The sequence below is a fragment of the Nicotiana sylvestris genome, chromosome 5, assembly GCF_000393655.2.
Source record: "Nicotiana sylvestris chromosome 5, ASM39365v2, whole genome shotgun sequence".
Classification (NCBI taxonomy): Eukaryota; Viridiplantae; Streptophyta; class Magnoliopsida; order Solanales; family Solanaceae; genus Nicotiana; species Nicotiana sylvestris.
Genome location: NC_091061.1, coordinates 54,198,466 through 54,206,622, shown reverse-complemented (window position 1 = coordinate 54,206,622; position 8,157 = coordinate 54,198,466).

Sequence of the window (8,157 nt, the reverse complement as noted above, 5' to 3'; positions counted from 1 at the left end):
CCCCATCTTTCCCTTTTCTTCCTGTGAACCTTTCGTTTTTAACATGAGGCTCGTCCCTTGGGCCCTGTTTGTATGAGTAAGGAACCTTGTGGGCAACCTCTGAGGGGTAATATTGGGCATCATGAGCTTGGAGATAAGCGGGTGGATCTGGAGAGTATGAAGGATCATCTAGCATTGCGTCAGGAGTTTGGGTAAGGGCAACATCTAGAAAGCTAGGTGGTGGCGGGGGTGGCGCCTTCCCAGTCGTCCAAGCCTAATACATGTCAGCCATGTGTTGTTTTAACATCTTTACCTCTTCAACCAACCCATTGTCCTGTTCAACCAACTGCTTTCGAGCGCCGGTATCAACCAACTCAGTTCTGTTGTTATCTACCATTTCCTTTTGACTTTATGTTGAAGAGAAGAGTTACCACTTTAAAACCACAAACCAACCACTCTTCTGCTATGAATATAACAAAATGAAGCCATCACGTTAGCGTTAGAGCATTTAACATAAGATAATTTCACTTTATGTGCAATACACCTAGCCATAATTATCGGTTCTAAAATGACTTCGAGGGTACAAAGGTCAGTTGACATCATCCCAATTTGTTCATTTCAACCTCTCTTTTCTTTGCTTTTCTAGCATTTGCTGGCTTGCCCATTTTCCTTCATTTCTACTTCCTTTTTTTTAATCATCACTCTTTCTTTCTCTCATATCTCACATCCCACAATTTCACCTCTTTTTTTCTTTCTTTTTTTCCTTTTTTTTCTTTTAATAATAAAAAAATGATTCGACCGAACTCTATGTAGGTTGCCTACGTATCATGACGCCGCATGAATCAGATCTTTGCGTAGTTCTGGAAAATCAGGAATAAAGGAAACAGACTAACATTCTTTTTTTTTACCTTAATGACTAATCCGATGAGAAAAGAGAAATAAAAGAAGCAAAACCCTTTTTTTTTAAATTTTCTAGACTTAATGTTCTATAACCTATTCTAAACTCAAGCTTAACGGATTTTTTCTTTTTCTTTTATTTTTGGAAACAAATACTCTATTGAGGAAAAATCGTAGAAAAGAAAGATATATTTTTTTTGACTCTTTTTTTTTCTGAATTTTCATTTGGTATCCCTGAAGAAAAACTTCGTAACGAGAAATGAAAAAGATAAAAACTATTTTTTTGAATTTCAATTTTTAATTACCTAAAGGAGAAATTTTAAAAATAAGCAGAAGATAAGGTATGTTATTTCTTCTATGTACAATGTCCTAAAGTTCTTGTAAAATAAAAAAGATTTTTTTTTCATTTTTCATTAATTCTCCAAAGAAGAACCTCAAAAGTTTTTTTTTGATTTTTGGGAATTAATATCTTAAAGAAAACCTTTTAAAGAGAAAATTCTCTTCTTTTTTGGATTTTTAGTCTTAATATACTAAGGGAAATATAAAAACAATTATTTTAAGTTCTAGGTATTAATTGCCTAAAGGAAAAGCCATCTCAATTGATTTTTTTTTTCAATTTCTAGGAGTAGTATTTCTAGCGAAAATTCTAACAGAAATATAAAACGCAAAATATATTTTTTTGGATTTTGATTCATAATACATTTTCAAATACAAAAAGGGAAATAATAACAAAATACTGACAAACTTAACTAGACTATGACAGACAGAAAAAAAATCAACTAAATGACTGAATACTACTATACAAGACTAGAAAGTATAACATGAACAATAGACTCGAATATATAAAATGGCTACTCGAGCAGCTCATGAATGCAGTGATCCTAGGGTATCTGTCATGCTCAAACTCTGGTAAGTAAATCCTCACCTGTATAAGAAAACTTAAACCAACACTATGTGAGACAATAACATTCCCTACTAGACACATGCAAGACATGATTTAGGCTATTTTTGCAAAATGGCTTATTTGGCCAAAAGGTGGCTAGAAATGCAAAATTTGGCTAGGACCCCGCAAAGCCGAGAACCTAAGATTTACTAGGAAGACTGGACCCTATGTGGGTTGCCTACGTATCACGCCCCGAAAGACGAGAATCAGGTTCGCGTAGTTCGGGCAGATTGGATACTGGTGAGAAAAAAAACAACTGACTAGGGATCCGGCATAAGGTAGCACATTATGACCCTCAACTATCATTGGTCCACCAAATGACCCTTTTACCCTTGAAAATTGCAACATGTAGCACATTATGATGCATCAGGATGGTCTTTTCACTTCGGGTACACCTGTCCTAGACATACCCAACCCCTGTGTTGAGTCTCCAAAGTCAAATGCACATGATGCAAATAAACGCTCCTACTAGGAATCCGGCATAAGGTATTGTTATACTAGGTTAAAAACCTGGGTTTATTTGTTCTAGACCTGGCTTACCCGAGCGGACAACTCGAGCCGAGGGTGGGCTACGTATCGGTAACTAAAAGATCATCTGGCTTTGCAACTTGTCCGAACCTCTTCTATTTGGGATATGACACTAACAGAAAGAAGTCATGACCAGCATGCACTCCTCAGGAGAGAGAAAAGGGAGGTTTCGTAGCAGTTTATATATACAGTTCAGATAATATCAAGGCGGTAAAAGCAACACTTAGCACATTAGGCCCAAACATGTAACAAAATTAGATAAAGCCAAATATAACACTTAATCTAAGCTCGAATTCTGAACCCTGAACCAGAGATTCTGGGTTCGATCCGCAGCAGAGTCACCAGAGCTGTCACACCTCCTTTTTTCACTACACCCCCGGAAAGGGGCATATGGGAGTTTTTTCCAACTTATAGTGACAATCGAAACGGGATTATTTTATTAAAAATTCAGAGTCATTACTTGGGATAATTTTATGGTGTCCCAAGTTACCGGTTTAGTATCCTGAATCGAGGAAAGATTGACTCTGTTTAACAGTCCGCAAACAAGAAATCCGAGTAAGGAATTCTGTTAACCCGGGAGAAGGTGTTAGGCATTCCCGAGTTCCGTGGTTCTGGCACGGTCGCTCAACTGTTATAATTGGCCTATTATCTGATTTTAAAACACTTTTAAACCTATGTGCATTTTTAATTTTAAAACCGCTTTTATTTATTTAAAGAATTATTTCAAGGTTATTTAAAACATATCGCAAATCACGCTACATGAAATGCACCCGTGATTCACGACACATTCTATTTAACCTTGATAGAAATTAGAACCGGGTCACATGAAATGCACCCCCGAAGTTCATTTTTAACATATAAATTATAACACTCGTGAGGGCCATGAGTTATGGAATACTTTTACTAAACGATATTTCATGAACATTCCCTTTTAACCCCTTCTCCTATCCGGCTGAACCCGATGCCTAAAACATGGAACAAATTAATTGCTAATGGGCTTCGACCTTTCTATCACTCCCCACGATCCCACGGTCATTCAAACAATTTTAACAAAAATCAAACAAGCAAGCAATAATAATCAAGAACAAGAAATAAAGAACTAATTAATTAGATTACCAAGAAAGAAAGAGATACTGATGAGTGGAGCAAGATGGCAACGTGAAACTTGGAATTAGCACTAAAATTCAAGCACAAGTTATTTGTCCTCAAACTATGTACAGACGATCTGTGGATTTGCCAACTTGTCAAAGACAATCACTACAATCTAAGAAACAATTTGCAGACTCATTTCAACATCGTTACTGACTACGAAAATACACCAAAGGTTGGCAGTGGCATATTAAGAATAAACTATAAAAGGAAATTCATATTAAGGCTGATTTTATCTCTTCATATAATACTCCAAAAATTTCTAACAATTTTAACATTAACTTGAACCCAGAAAAACTAGAAGACAACGAGCCAACATCATGTTTAAAATCACCAATATTCTAGCCATCATTATAACAATAAAGTAAAGAGAAAGGAAAGGGATTGGACCTCAAATGAACAAACTTCTCCCGTTAAATTTCTGTCCAAATGTACAAAAGATGGCTGGCAGACAAAGCTTGACCAGAAAATTCGAAACAATAGCAAAGAACAGCTCAAAGATCCAATGTTAAATGCGAATCAAACCACGAACGAGCGCAGAACCCAGAAAAACCTCAAACTCAAACTTGGATCTCCTAGGTGCAACTTCGTTTCTATTTCGATTTTGTGAAGGAGATGGGGTAACGGTTATGGGGGTCTGATTCTTGGGAGTTATGGCTGGAGCTTCTTCTGTGGAATTAGAATAGAGGTGAAGAAACAGTGGCCTCTAGGAGATGAAGGGGAGCGACTCCGTCTCTGTTGCAGAAGACGAACGAAAGGGAAGGCCGGTTGATGATTTTACGTTGAAAGAGACCATCCCAAAGGGTGGGGGTGATCGTTTCGGATATTGAACGGCACTGATGGTTCTTCATGGAGAGATCTTAGGCGTTTTTTGTCTGTGTCGTGTTGAAAACTGAAGAAGAAGAACAACGAGAGGGTGAGGGGTCCTTTTGGTGTATTGCGGCGCCGATTTTGATTAGAGTGTCTCCGTTTTTTTCCAGCTTTTTAGGCCTTGGGTGATAGCTTCTTCCTATAGGTTTAGGGTTTTAAGGTTATATTTAGGTTAAGGGGTATGGGCCTAGGAATTATGGGCTAGGTCCAAAACTAGGCCTAAAAATGGATCGCTTGAGCCCAAATTTTATTCTTTCCCCGCGAACGAGACTAAAAATACGATCTCATTTATTAACTAATCTTACTTAAGTAAAATAACTATTAAAATACGACTGATCGTTAAAACAAAACTATTTTTGGTATTTTCAAGATTAAAAAATTATTACAAAATATTAATGAAACTATTTTTTGTAATTTTCGTTTTCTTGTAATAAAATAAAGTAAAAGAGTAAAAATTAGTTGAAATAGCTATATTAGGCCTAAATTAAATATTTACGTGCTAGAATATGAAAAATCTTGGGGAGAGTCAAAAATCACATGTCTACAAGGGTTAGTCAAGGAAACAGGGTTATAGATGAAGTCGCTGAAGCACAAGTAAAATATGAGAGGCTACGCATGAGGGTCCTTGAATCCGAAGCCAAGCATCTGGAGCAACACAAGTTCGACATGAAATCAATCAACGAGTGGAAAGAAATGGCTACGAGGCCAGCAGAAAGGTTAGAGTACTTGGAGCAGGGTCTAATGGAGCTAGAAGGGAAGATGAGGAAAAGGGTCGTAGATTGAATGAATGCAGAAGGCAACGAGGGAGGACATCTAGCAAGGGAATACTTGCTGCTGGACATGCACGACCTGGAGAACTTGATTGATGGAGCCAAGAGGGCCAAATATGGAGAAGGTCCTACCGGGGCCAAGTAGATTAGGTTTATCTATTTTGCGTCATTTTAGAATTCAAATGTAATAAGGCAGATGCCATTGGTAGCTCATTTATTTTTCATCGTTTTTAGATTCGTCATATTTATTACATTAATGAAATGAGGCATTTATTAGCATTAAATCTCTCCAAATCTATTTGACTTTAAGCCTACCTCGAGCACAACGAGGATCCCCAAATTAGGACGCGAATTTACGTTTCCGCAATACATGTTTAAATCTTGCAAACACTTTCAGAATCTTTATTGACTTGTCTACCTTTATTTTTTCTTCATTTTGATTATTCCCATCCCCTAAGGTTGGTTCGCACATACTGGCATCATCAACATATCACACAAAATCCAGAGGCCCTCCACCTCCTTCTCCTCCGAGTATTCCAAAAAGCAAAGGAAAAGCTAAGATGGATGATCCAAGTGGTATCCGAAAAGAAAATACTAAGAATATTGAAACTTCAGACAGACAGAGTACTCCGGCCCATAATGATTTGGTTCTACGATTGGAACAGAAAATATTGGAGTTGCAAGGAGAACTTGAGCAGGTCCGCAACTTGGAAAACCTCTCCCTCACCCTAAACGTCCCAAACGTTAGCCAACAAAATGCCCAAAACCCGGCACCTCCTCAAAACACACCAAGTCAACGTCCACAAAATCCTCCCGTACCCCATCAATATGCAAATCCTACCCAAAATCCTAATTCTCCACCAGTACCCACTTTTCCCCAACACCAATATCTTCCTACCCAGTACCCGCAAACCACCTACCATACTCCTTAAAATACCCCACAACCTATCCCTGATCTGCTAAATTTCACTAATGATCACTACTACACTCCAACCCCTGGCACCCACCAAAACAATCCCATATACGTGGAAACCTTACCTCACTCTACTCAACCAACATCATACGCTCTAGAATTTGCCGAGAAAGACCTGCTCATTAAGAACATGGCAGAAGAGCTCAAGAAGTTCACGAGCCGAGTCTAGGGTGTCGAAGGAGGCAAGGGAGTTGAAGGTCTAAATTATGAGGATTTTTGCATTCAGTCATACGTGGAGTTACCGGAGGGTTACAAACCTCCTAAGTTCGAAATGCTCGACGGAACGGGTGACCTAAAAGTACATTTGAGAACATATTGTGATAAGATCGTAGGTGTTGGAAAAGACGAAATGATTCACATGAATCTGTTCATGAGGAGTCTCACTGGGGATGCCCTATCTTGGTATATCAGTTAGAATCCCAAGAAGTGGGTTAATTGGGTAATCATGGCGTTAGACTTCATGGATCGATTCAGGTTAACACAAAGAATGCACCAGATGTCTTCTACATACAGAATTTAAAGAAGAAACCAACAGAGACTTTCCGTGAGTATGCTACTCGGTGTAGGTCAGAGCTGCAAAAGTCAGGCCGACATTAGAGAAAGAACAGACGAACAAATTCTTTGTCAGGGCCAGGATCCCCAATACTATGAAAGGTTAATGGTCATCGAAAATCACAAGTTCTCCGACATCATCAAACTTGGAGAAAGGATTGAAGAAGGGATCAAGAGTGGAATGGTAACCAATTTTGAGGCATTGCAGACCACGAACAAAGCATTGTAGCCAGGGGGTATATCAAAGAAGAAAGAAGTAGGGGTAGTAATGGTGGCCCAAGGTCCAAAATCTCCACTCACATACCAAACACCTCCACCTACATACCAACCCTCACCTCCCAGATATTCTCAACCCGCCACCGCCCATCACACTTATAACACCCAGCCAGCTTATTATCATTCACCTCCAACCCGTTAAAACTATCAAAAACCCAGACCTAATTTTGATCGCAGGCCGCCCAAACAATATACCCCTATTGCTGAACCTATTGACCAACTATATGAAAGATTGAAGTCTTCCAGATATATCACCCTCATTCCTGCTGTTGCAATGGAAAACTCCTCCTAGTAGGTCAACCCAAACAAAACTTGTGCATACCATTCTGGTATGAAGGGACATACTATCGATGAATGCCACACCTTGAAAGATAAGATTCAAACCCTAATTGATACAAAAGTCGTATAGGCAAAGGAAGCCGCGCTGAATGTCCGCAACAATCCCCTCCCTGATCATAGGGGTGAAGGGGTAAATGTGATAGATATTGATGAAGAATGGGATCCTGAGGGATCAATTGGGCTTATTCGGGAAGGTGATGACCCTAAACCTGTAGTCACACTCACTCCTATTGTGGTACAGATACAGCCGCCAGTCGAAGTTGATGTAGCCGCATCAGTCCCGTTCGAAATTGAAGTAACAACACCTGTGGTCACACCAGCTCCATTTGAAATAGAAATATCCACACCCTTTAATGTGACAGTAGCACCCACACCTCCTTTCAAGTCCAACATCATACCTTGGGATTACGTTGCCAAAGCTAGGAGAAAGAGAAAGGTAAAGATGGAAGAATTTGGTGCTGCACAGGGGATGTACAGAACTGGAAGGATTTATACACCTGAAAACTTGGGAGGAACAAGCAAGGAAACCTCTACCAAACAACCAATCATTGAAATTGGCCCAGATGATCTTTAGAGGAAGGTATAGGCAAGAGAATACTCCATCATTGATCATTTGAACAAGACTCCTGCCTAGATATCCATCCTGTCGTTATTGCAAAATTCTGAGGTGCATAGGTGTGCTCTGATGAAGGTGTGTAATGAAGCTTATGTACCCAACAACATCACCAGTGGAGAGATGGCCGACATGGTAGGACAAGTACTGGAGAGTCACAAGATCACCTTCCACGAGGATGAACTACCACATGAAGGATTAAGTCACAATAGGGCATTACATATCATAGTACAATTTGAGGACAAATTCATCGCCAGGGTCTTAATAG